The sequence below is a fragment of the Leopardus geoffroyi genome, chromosome A1, assembly GCF_018350155.1.
Source record: "Leopardus geoffroyi isolate Oge1 chromosome A1, O.geoffroyi_Oge1_pat1.0, whole genome shotgun sequence".
Lineage (NCBI taxonomy): Eukaryota > Metazoa > Chordata > Mammalia > Carnivora > Felidae > Leopardus > Leopardus geoffroyi.
In genome coordinates, this window is record NC_059326.1 from 164,379,274 (window position 1) to 164,392,369 (window position 13,096).

The window sequence follows — 13,096 nt, forward strand, 5'->3', positions numbered from 1 at the left end:
AAAAAGCAATGTAAATGTATAAAAATATAGAAATGGTTATATAAATTAGGATACATTCAATAAATACACTTTTATGCAGTTATTTAAAAGAAGACATGAAAAGAAATGTGTTCTGCAAAGACTTTCATTATGCATTAAATATATATACATATATAATTTAAAAAGCACGTAACTTAACATGATGCTTAGTATGGTCTCATGTTTGCAAATATTTGAAAACAGTGTACACTAAAAGGTTAACGGTGGTGAGATATCATGTAATATTATTTATTTTTTCTAATGTCACATTGTTATGTATTACTTGCCAAATAAAATAATAAAATGAATTAGTAAAAAGTTCATGTTAATAATTCTCCACAGCTTATGGAAACACATTTCATACTCATTAATATGGCTGAAGGTTTCTGTGATCTTACTCCCATTGTCCTTTGCATTTTAATCAACTACTTTCTCTTTATGTACCCTTTGTTCTAGGCAATCTGAGCCCCTAACCCATCCACAAAGGTGACTTCATTCTATTATGTCCATTTTAATGTGGCTTAAAATATTCTCTTTTTTCTGAAAAGCCATTAACTTTTATTTCTGTTGAAATTCTTTTATTTCTCCAAGATGTATCTTAATAAAATCTTCGATTTTTAAAAAATATATATATGTACTTTTTTTTTTTTATTTTTGAGAGACAGAGAGAGACAGAGACAGAGTGTAAGTGAGGGAGGGGAAGAGATAGAGGGAGACAGAATTCAAAGCAGGCTCCAGGCTCTGAGCTGTCAGCACAGAGTCCCACGAGGGGCTCGCACCCACGAATGGTGAAATTATGACCTGAGCCAAAGTTGGACACTTAACCGACTGAGCCACCCAGGCATCCAACAAAATAGAAATTTTAATTTAAATATTTTTCCACTCCTCCAATCATTTTGTATCTCTCTTATGGCATTTAGCACTTTATATATTATATTTGTGTTTTCTAAACATGTAATTTTCATTCATAAAATACATTTTTAGATGATATGGACTAATGTCTTTTTTATAATTTTATACTGTATAATGCCTAGCAAAACATCTTGAATAGATGATTTTTTTGAATTACTGAGAAGATGTCAGAAAAAGCTGAAATACAGTCATATGCTTACAGAAGGAAAAAGTGGAAAAGATCATGTTTACAAGGTAGCTTAACATTCTAAAGGGAAATTTCAAAATATTTGGCAAGTTTTTATTTCACCAGCCACATAAGAGTTTATGTATATATTCTCAAACGTAACGAATTCAAGTACTGAGCATTGGAATGAGGGATATTTTTAAACCAATGTTTTATTCATTCTTGGTCATTGTTTTGTTTCATTTTGCAGCAATTAATATATGTCAGTGCTCTTATCAGATCACAAATGCAGGAGTAAGAGCAAATGTAATTTTGAAGCTCTTCTGCATGAGAGATTTGGAACTGATATATGCCTGAAGAGTTTTTGTGATTTTCTCTAACTTCCAAATATCTGAAATCCTTTTGAGCTGATCCATTTGAGAATTTAAGACCAGAAAGTTTAGATAAGCATCTTAGGAATTATGACTATGTTTCCTCAAATGTGGCAGGTGTGCAACACTTTATTTTGGCTTTCACACAGAATCTTAATCCATGCAGGAAGTATGCCACTTTATCTGTCTCAGTCATTAGTTCTACTGACACCACTAAGTTGGGAGATCCAAATGCAATCACGAACAGCACACACCTGTTTAATACTTAACAGCTCTTGTCATGGTGGTCATTTAAAAGGAAGGTGGCTCCAGATGTATCCTTATTTCCTGGGCAAGTCATCGTAGGGTTGGTACATTTCCCCACCGAGACACTCGTTTGACTTTGCTCCTGTGCCCATCGTGTCTTTGACTTCTCCATTAGCCAGCAGTCATTCAGCTGTGAGCTCCCTGTTGCCTCAGCTGGAACCTCAAAGCTCTCTGAACTTACAGTAATCAGATGCTCCAGGACTAGCTGTTTTTATTTCAAGAATGGCCAAGTAGATATGTGTTAGACTTGGGTTTATGAAAGAGTCAAAGCAAAACAGCCTGTTCTACAGTGAAAAACAGGGAGGTCTCACGATGAGTTGCCCCAATTCTCTGAGCTGGGGATAAACAGGGTTGATTCATTGTGAAAGCATCTTTGCTCAGACCTCCTTACAGTGCTTAAGAGGTTGCTCCAACTGTCCTCAGGTATGAACCAGAGAATATACTACAGCCCAGGGAAAGGGTTGATCACAGCTGTCCTACTGAGAGCAAGCCTTTTTCTTTATTATCAACAGCAACAACAATAACAGCAACTGTCACCACCACAAAAGAAGGTATTTTCTGTTTTTTATTTACCCACAATGCATGTCTAGTCAGATTGCACGTTTGCCTGGAGAACACCACTAAAATGCTCTCAGGCCAGTGTTTGATGTTATTCATATCATTATGCTGTAATGTTGCAGATGTGATCATGGATATTTAAAAAACATAGTTGAATTGTATTGTAATTTGCCTTTCTTCTCTGTTTTCAAAACTCAAGCATTTTAACGGTTCAGAAAAATATTTTAGGGTTTCATTTTTTTTTCCAGATTAAGACAACGTATGCCTGTAGCATTATTTAAGAAAATGGTGTTTTTTCTCCTTCAGACCCCAATTTCAGCTCATTATCAGAGAGCTGAATTCTAAATCAAAATTGAGGAGGAGAGATGTGCAACCTGAATAAAACATTTCCAGAAGAGCCTGAATAACAGTCTTGAATAAAGGGAACTGAAATGTTCTTGAATGATAATTGGAAAAAAATTAAGTATGTGCACTCAGGAACATATGTACTAAGAAGAGGTTAGTTATTACTATTCTTTGTGCTATTTAACATTTATGGGGCCCCAAAAGTATTTTTAGCTCTGAATTGAACACAAGTGGTCTGATAAGTGAGCTCCCATCTAAATTACCCATGTGGAGATTCACCTGTAATCATTCTCTGTGCAGAGAGAGGCAGCATTGATAAACAACTCCCGGATAAGTGGACTGTTAATGCAGCCCTATAGTCTAACTCCGAGCAAAAGAACACAATTAGTTCAGACAAACATGGCCTTTAAAAACATCATTTGACCCTTTTTTTTCTTTTGCCTAATTGTTCTGTGACAGGGCATTCAGAAATTAGCAAACACATTTGTCAGATTTATACAAGATTCCTGAGAAATTGGAGAAAGAAGTAAAGGTGGATTGAAGAAGACTCAAGATTAGAGACAATCTCTGATCCCACAGGCTTTATGGTCTACAGGTAAGTAAAGGAATATCTTTTCTTCTATGTCTCTTATCAGCGATAGAGAGTAAATAGTGATAGCTACTTTTGAGAAACTGTCTCTGATACTTAATTCTGAAAAGCTATGGTTGGAAACTTTCTGATGTAATGAATATTATAGTCCAGAGGAAATTAAAAAATAAGAAAACTTAATCCTATGATAATGAAATGTTAGAGTTAAGAATGGTAGATATATGAGCCATGATAGACCCTATAAGCATGAATACAGGCTTCTATGTGTAAATTTTCTGTGCCTGTTACTTTATACGCGCAAAAGGAAAAAATGGTCCTATCACCTAAGAAGGGACTAAACATACACCAATAATCTTAATACAGGAGGCCCTTTGAATTCTGAGCTAAGAAGTATGGATTTTACTCTCTAGGCATCGGGGAGCTGTTGTGACTATCTGAACAGGTGAGTGACATGTCCAGAATTACGTTTTATGAAGATTAACCTGATGGCATTTTCAGGATTGATTAGCGTGAAGCCTGTATTGTGACAGAACAGATTGTGGTAATGCAGGTCTGAAATATGGTGGTGGCAATGAGAGTAGAAAGGAAGAAATTGATCTGAGAGATCCATGACAGTGGAACTACAGGACTTGATTATTAAATAAGTGACCTGAAGTAGGGAGACGTCAATGATGACTCCAGACACTTTGAGACTGGATGAGAAATCAAGTATGGAAGGGAAAGAATGTCCTGACTGTCCGTGGTTTATTATTATCTCCTGGATGCTGTGAATCATATAATTGATTACATTCTAAAAATCTTGGGTCCAAATCTGTGTCCCACATCTACTAAGCATGCTGTGTCATCCTGCCATTTATTTTTTGTACAGTGATCCATTGCCAGCCATAGTTATTACACTATTAAGAAGCATAGCGTGTGGCAAAACTATAGTTGACTAGACCAAGAGAATACAGAAAAATTTCATTTAATGTGGTTTTAAAAATTAAACTTAATAAAAATTCTGGAAAATTCAACTTCCAAAATAAACTAGATCATTGAGTTAGAAATCTGTTTTAAATTTATCTATTGGGGTGCCTGGGTGGCTCAGTTGGTTAGGTGTCCGACTCTTGGTTTCGACTCAGTTTGTGGGTTTGAGCTCCGCCTCAGGCTCCATGCTGACAGTGCAGAGCTTGCTTGAGATTCTCTCTCCCTCTCCCGCTCTCTCTGCTCCTCCCCTGCTCATACTTTCTCTCTCCCTCTCTCTCTCAAAATAAATTAACAAAAAAAAAAAAAAAAACCTATCTCACCAAAACCAGAACACTAGTTAAGCAAACACACATACACGTGTAAACACACATATACACACATAGGTGACTTTTCTCTGAGATCGCTGTTGGTTGTTCAAGAATTACCGCTAAAGTGGTGTAATGTGCTAGGGCAGATTCTCTTAGAATTTTTATATTATGCAATGTGCATTACATTGTAAAGTTTTCAAACCACCCCTTACTGACTTGAAAGTTGATGTATCTCACGCTTACATTCTCCTTTGCATATTTAGCAAGTTTCAGCCAGGTGCTTGTGTAACTGCTTCACATGTTCAAAAATTACCAAGATCCTGAAGGACATGTATTTCTCCTCTTCTATCCACATCTTAAAAGGATGGGGTTAAATAGATTTATTATACCTGCAGCATCCCCTAGACTCATTGAAGTGGTTCAGAAAACTGGGGGAGTAATAATTCCAGTAGACTCTTTTGCTTAAGGGGATTGGGACTAATCTGTGTGGAAATGCATGTGTACTATTTAAAAATTTTATTCATGTATTACTATTCTATAGAAAAACAAAAACATGATTGGTAATGCCATAATTGGTAAGGCACTTTACTAACTTCATTCATGATTTCAAATATATTTCTTTTAAGTTTTCCTCTTTTTAAAGTTTCTTGTCTTTAAATTTTTATTTTCTTTAATAATATGTATTTTTGTAATATTCATACATCATTTAGCTGATAGTCTCAAACTGTAGTGGTATCATAGTGGTACATAAAGCCAGAGGATAAATGTCATTATCTCTATGGAAAGTATGAAAATATTACTCTAATTTTTGGGGACGGGTTCCAAAGCTTTAGCATTAAAATAAACATTTACTATTGTTGTTTTTGTGTACAGGCAGCATTCACAGGAATTTAAGTGATAAAGCTCAAAATTTCAAAGGGATATAAGGTTTGGAACAGTCAGCTTTATAATCTGCTCACAGTTTCTGGAGGACTTGCTCACAAAGTGATGTGAGCTTAGTGGCCAAGAGTTCCAAGTGTTACAATCAGACAAATCTAGTTTAAGTTCTGATTGCATTACTAACTAGCTGGGAGGCTCTGGTATTTACTTAATTTCTGTAAATGTTAGCTTTTACAATATGAGAGTATTACTATATTGTGCATTTACAAAGATGAACTAAAATATTGTGTGTAAAATACTTAGTATAGCCTGTCATATGGTTGCTTGTATGAATTTATACTTGCTATTAGCATTATATGGTAATCATAAGAAAAGATACGTATGCAATATAGTGACCTTCCTAGGGCATCTCATATGTTGGACAGTTATTTTTCTCTTCACTGCCATGTCTACTTTGTGCCCTTTCTTTCATTACGCCATGCATCTCTACATTATATTTTTGATTTAATAATTTTTTTGCTTTTGTTCCTCCAAGGAAACTGTGGCCTTCTGGACTACTTGTTCTGGGAGTGGATATGGATGTTAGTATACATTAAGTAGAGAGGTTAAATGTAAAATCATTCTAAACCTAAAATTAAAATACTCTTCATCACAAACTTTATTAGTATATTTCCATCTTGGCTGAAAACCAAATACTTTGTTAACTTGATAAAGTGATTTATATTGAGTTTTAATCACACAAGTAATGTGTAAGTTTTATCCCTCTATTTCATGGTATACTGTGGACAAAGCAGAACAGTTGTTACCTCTGGAAAGACAAGTAGAAGGGGTAGATCACTTATGAGATTAAATTCCCATTGTGAGTGAATATAAAAAATAGCAAAAGTTTCAAAGAGATCATGGTCAGTTAGGCATTCATTTCCTAATTCACCGTATGGGCAAAGTGCTGATAATATATTATTTAGTTTTCTCAATGAACTTAATTTATTATTTTGAAATTAAATATAAATGAATTTGGAGCAAAAATGCTGCTGTTTTAAACTTTTCTCAAATGCTCAAATGCCTATAGATGCAAGTATATTTTCAGTATAAAGATAAATTTCAGAAAGTTTTGAAGGTTGAGGGCAATCCTTTCTTTCTGACCCCTGAGTTTCTCCCCTGTGATAAGAAATAGCAACATACATAACCTTCTTTTATAGTTAATGGCACTTTAGCAATTATCTATTTTCTTCTAAGCCCCCAAATCAGGCATAAAATAAAAATAACTTATGTAAAACTTAACACAATAAAAGAAATTACATACAAAGTAGACTTAACCAAATTAGAAAATATGACCCATCACGCTAAGGACAGTTCTCCTTAGGCAAACATATAGATGGAGATGATTATGTTGATAATTTAGGAATAATGGCCATCTCATTGTAGTCTGAGTTACCTTGGTAAATTGAATCATATCTTTTTAATTTTTTTCCCCTCTATGACATAGAGAGTGATGCTAGGGTTTGCCTGGGTTTTTCTCCTTCAACACAGGCTTAATTTTGGAAGTGTTTCGGGGTAGGGGAGAAGAAGGGCCTGTTGGAAACAAAGTCATTTAAAGTCACCACTTAACATATTCTCCTTGTCAGAGACCATTGGGAAGAGATAGTAAGTAGTTGGTTCTTTAAACTTTAAGTATTTTAAACATTTTGAGAATTTCCTGTACGTGGAAAGACTTGGTCCTTCATTCATAGGTGAGCGTGAGATTATTTGAGGAAATGCGTACTTCTTAGATTGGGACTGTCTGAGCATGGAATCTCAAAATGCAGTGAATCAACCACTACCAGAACATAAGCTAATTTTAGGTAAACCAAACACTTTTTAACTTTAATACCTGAGATTTTAAATTTAAATTTGGGGTAGGGAAATAACAGCTAGCAAGATAAACCAGAGATTTCATGAGATAACTGGAATAAGTGTGAAATAAAATAGGTAGCGTCTATAGCAAATATCTCCATTCTGTTTCTTTTTTTTAATGTTTATTTTATTTTTGGGAGAGAGAGAGAGAGGGAGAGGGAGAGGGAGAGAGAGAGAGAGAGAGAGAGAGAGAGAGAGAGAGAACTCAAGCCAGGGAGGGGCAGAGAGGGAGACATAGAATCCAAAGCAGGCTCCATGCTCTGAGCTGTCAATTCAGAGCCTGATGTGGGGCTTGAACTCACAAACCATGAGATATTGAACTGAGCCTAAGTCAGATGCTTAACTGACTGAGCCCCCCAGTTGCCCCTACGTTCCTTTTCATGATACATTGACGCGTCTTACAAGGATATGGCAGAATTATGAAGATATTTTACAAATGATTGAAGTTTGGGAAAAACTGCCCTTAAGAAGTAAAAATTAGGTAAATTATATATTTTTCATTCTCTTTGTATTATTTCAGTGATGGATACTGAGCGTTTTGTTGCTTTCACCACCAGTGAACAAGGGTGAATGCGTTAGACTAATATCTTCCAATGGAGACACATAAGCCACTTTGTATATACTATCCACTGATGCATTTCTTTTGCTTACTGTGCTTTAAGGTAACACAACAACTGGATTTAAATTGTACATTGTGAGGAAGGCTAATTAGTTTTTTTTAAAGTTTATTTATTCATTTTGAGAGAGAAAGAGAGAGAGAGAGTGCGAGTGGAGAAGAGGCAGAGAGAGAGGGAATGAGAGTGAATCCCAAGCAGGCTCTGGACTGTCAGCTGAAACCAACAGCCGGGCGTTCAACTGACTGAGCCACCCCAGGGCCCCAAAGGCTAATCAGTTTTAAGTCAGGTTCTTATTCCAGGTTAGAAAATTTGAGTATCCAGAGAACACATGTTGGGTAAATCTGTTTGCACATTTATGCTTTCACTTGTACATTCAACAAGTATTTATTTTCTATTTTCTCTTTGAGCTAGTCATAATATACTTATTATAATATTCAATTTAAAAATTTAGTTTATTTTTTGTTGATATCAGGTAAAAGAGCCACCCACAGTGGTTTTTTAGGTAAAATTATAGATTTTATTATTTTTCTCATAAGACTCTAAAGGAGCATTTTGCAAGTATTAGTTCATGCACCATCTTAAGAAGTCTTCTGACTTCTTAAGTACCTTCTAAAATGTAAGTTCTCTATAGGTGGGGTCAGGGAGTCCACAATTCTAACAAGTTCTTAAGGCATCTATTTGTACTTCAAAGATTGGGAGCCGTTGAAGAAAAGAGTAGAGACTGAATCTAGCTTTTGTGCAGAATTCTACATATAGATAGATGTCAAAAACACACATTAAATAATTAATAAATATGGTTCTATAATTGAAGGAATAGCCGATTACTTTTATTCCTTCATTCTCAACTCCCCTCCTTTCCTTCCCCTCCTTGTTCTTACTTCAACTCTCTCCAATGGCAAGCACACATAGGGCCCCAACCTAAGACTACTTAGGTTGATTCCTCCAATATTATCTTTACATACTCTTGGAGACCACCCAAGTACAACGTTTCAATTTCATTTCCTTTTCAAAAATGCTTGAGAAGTGAACAATACACATACAATGCTCTAAATCTAGAAGCTGAAAAATAAAGTGCCTTGTGTCACAGAATGCTATAGCTTGAGTAACTGACTGTGCTTTAAGATACTTTCATTGATTCATTTGATTCACTTTCTGTTGAGCTGATCACAAAATGTCAGAGCAATTGTCAGGTTCAGGATAATGTTATTACTACTTCTAGCTGTACCTTGGCAAGGAAAAAAAAAAAAAAAACTAAAGGGAAAGACAAACACATCTTGTTCTAATGCAGATGAATAGCACTGAAAGAGTCCCATTGTGGCGCTTCTGGCATTGGTCAACAAAGCTGAAAAGCAATGTGGGACAAACAAGGAAAAACGGGGCAATGTTCCCATAAATTCAAAATTAAGTTCCTTCTTCAATTTCCGTGAAGCAAACTCCCTGTGGTGAACATCTGGCAGGCCATTAACTTTTGTTACTTTATTTTATTAAAAAATCTTGAGGTGAGAGAAATTTCTCCATTTGGAGACTTGAGTTAGCATCCAGACTAAAGTCTGGGCCATCATGTTGTCATTTGCATACTACCCATGATCCAACAGAACATATTGTCTATACCACCTTTACTAAGTTTTCCACCAAAGGTCGTAGTTCTTTGTCATTTTAAAAAAATCATTAATCCTTAGAGTTATTTTTTTCAATACATAAATCAGCTGATCAGTGGCCTGTGTCTGCTGGAGGAAAAGTGACTGCAAGATTCTTCATACTTTATAGCTTCTTGCTTGCATTTTTTTACTGTATTATTTTCTACAGGAGCTTGAACGTCAAAATTATTTACATAGAGCTTTTTCAATGATCCATCAGAAGGATGTGAACTGTTGATTGCACCATTTTCTTTATTTGCACAGCTGCTATAACCTTCAATCTAAATCATTTTCTTACTGTGTCTTCCTTTTCTCTTTCTCTTTCATGAGCTAACTGTCACTTTCTAAAGTAAACATTTCATGTTCTACCATCAGAAGTATTTGTGCATGTTAACTTTCAAGCCACTAAGTTGCTTATTAGTGAAGTTATTTTCTGTAAAAAAAATTCTGGGTAAATGTTGGGAAACAAATTTGTTTTTTTGTTTAATTTAATGTAATTATGAGCATCCATCTTTATAGTGCATTTCTTTGGTTGCATGTATGTATCTATCATATCTCTGTCCTCTATCTTAATTATTTGACATAAATTTTTTTAACCTAAGCAGTTTTAAATTTAAACATTTGTTCAGTTTTGGGAATGATTTTAATTGAATTTTTCTAAAATGACACAGAAATACAGTTTCTATTTCTTCTAATTACCCTGTCTCTGAACATTCGTACAATAATTACAACAAGCTACTAATCAACCTTGTGTGTTTTGAGAGTAAAAACATTTGAATGGTCTTCTTTTAGTCTTACAAAGCCTTTTTCGATTATAGGCATGCATTGAAACTTCAGTATTGACTTCTGAAATAATTCTGATGGCTTTCTTTTCAGTTTATAACTATTTTTTGATGATAATATTTTTAGAGGTAAAAGATTAAGTATAAGTAGCTGAATCTTGAGTTTTGTTTATGAACTCTAGTATAGCTGCATAGTGAGTTACATTAAAAGCAACAACAAAAAAATGTTGGTTGTTATATATTATAGAATTCCTTTGTATTTTTCAGTAGCTCCAAAAATTGAGTTAGGGTAGATATGATTATGGAGATGAGAAGTGAACAGGAAAGATAGGATTTTGCATAGGGAAACCTGAAGTTCAGATTTTAAGGTATTTTTATAGAAGTTTATATAAAAAGTAAGTGCAAAATTTTTTGATTCCAAATGTGCTGTTCTTACCTATATAGAGGGGTTTATTATATTTTTGGAGAATTTTTAATTTTATTAAAACTTTTTAAAACATAAATACAAAATAGGTATAAAAATTCGCACAATTTTTGATGTATAATTGAGTCCCATAACTCCTTGAGAGAAATATAGGACCCATGAAGAATTTTATATTTGTATTACTTTTTAATTACATGAGTAATACAGAAACACTTTATAAGTTATTCTGAAACCCAGAACTATATAGAATTAAAACCAGCAAGCCTACTTTTAAGCTCACAGCAGCAAATTCTATTTCCTTCTGCAACGTAACAATGCAATTTCCTTATCTATATATTAATACTTGATTTTTCCCCCTTTATTTAAAATATGTCTTGGAGTTCTTTTCATATGATTTATCTTGTTCTTTTTAATTACCTCAGAGTTTTCCATAGTAGCAATATGATATAATTTTATTTATAATTCCCTCATCACTGAGCAATTTGTCCATATTTTTGCTATTAATAAACTGTACTCTGGTGAATTTTCTTTCATCTGTCTGTGTACACAAGTACCTGTTTCTAACATATGCTCCTAGAAAAAGAATAAATGGTTCACCATCATTCTCACTTTTGAGTTTGATACATCTTGCCACAGTGCCTTTCTCTATCAACAACATATAAGTGATCATTTGTCTCTGCCAGTGCCAAACCAGATACAATCTATTAAAAGTATTTTCTACTAATTATTACATTGTTATCTTAATTTCCACTTCCTTGATTATTGATAGTGCTGATCAGCTTTTCAACTTTATATTTTTCCTGGGTATTGTCGATCCTTATGTTTTGACTATTTTTCTAATGAGTTTTTTTTTCTTATTGACATGTAGAAGTACTTGACATAAATCTAGTGGAAATCTAAACATAAAGAAGATAGAAGAGTGAGGTGGGTTCCCAGCCCTGTGTTCTATCATCTGCAAAATATGGACGTTAAAGACCCCTTTCTCATAGTAAGGGCTAAATAGCTGTTAGTTTTATTTTTTTATGAGTATATATCTAAGTGTACAGTGCTCTTTCTCAAGAAGTCTATCAAGACTCCTTATGGAGTACAAGAACACAAAATAGGGTAGACAAGTTCCAAAAATGTTAATTATACATATTTCTCTTACCTAAATTTCAGATTCCTAAAGGGAATCTTTTCAAAGGCCTGTAGGCACTTGTCAAATATTAAGTAGAAACTCATTGTCTAATTCATTTAATCAATACTGATAAATTGAGTTTGCTCAGGTCTCCTCTCCAAATATATCTCTCTCTGATTCATCTAAACTTACTTCTTGTATTGGATATATTAATCAGATAATTGCTGATAACTACTGAATTATTTGCAGACATAACTAATATACCTATACACTTTATGGGAATTTATTAACAAATTTCTTAGACTATTTCAGATTACTACTAAGTTTCATGAAGTTCCAGAATTAAGTCTATTTTCAAGGACTCTGTGAGTTTTGAGTTAAACTTTTTACATGTATGTATAGGTGTAAATATATAGACTTGCATATTTTATCAGAGAGGATTATTTAGAGAAATGCGGCAAATTGACCCTAAATCTGACCAGAAGACACCCTGTTCTTGAAGAACAAGAATCTGATTTTAATATCCATGCAGACAAGATTCTGACTGATGGTTTTCTTTCATGAAAGAATATATAAGGACTTTTCCCTTACAATTTTCTCATCATTGTAATTCCCTAAAACTCCTAATAATCCCTAAGGGCTTCCATACTTTCATCACCTTACTGTACTTTTAATCGTCCTTGAAGTTGCTTATGCTCTTGCTCTTTCATTAGGAAACTTGCTTTTTATGCACTTGATCTGCTAATTGGAGTTTTACCTTCTGAGGTTCTTGGAGCTGCTGTTTCTTGCCAGCTGACTCTTTGTGCTCTCAACATGCTTCTTTACACTCACCCTCTACCTTTTCATCTCTTAGTTTATATCATCTCTCTCTCCCCTCTTTTCTTCAGTTACATTGAGCTTGTTTTATTTTGTGTGCACAGACGAAAAATGCCCTCATGACAAGAAATGTCACCACTAATCTTATTTTCCATTTCTAGTGTGTATTTTATTAAATCTTTTTTCATTTCTTAACCTACATACTGACACAGTGCCAGGCTTATTTCAAGATTTTTAACTCAGTCAACACCAACTGGCATGTGTTAAACTAGGAGAAAAAAAGAAATCAAACAGAATAAGAATTACTGGAAATCAACTGCACTTTCTGGATGAAGAACCTTGGTAATTGAATTGTTACATAGCCACTAGGTATAGGGAAAGGAATACAGAAT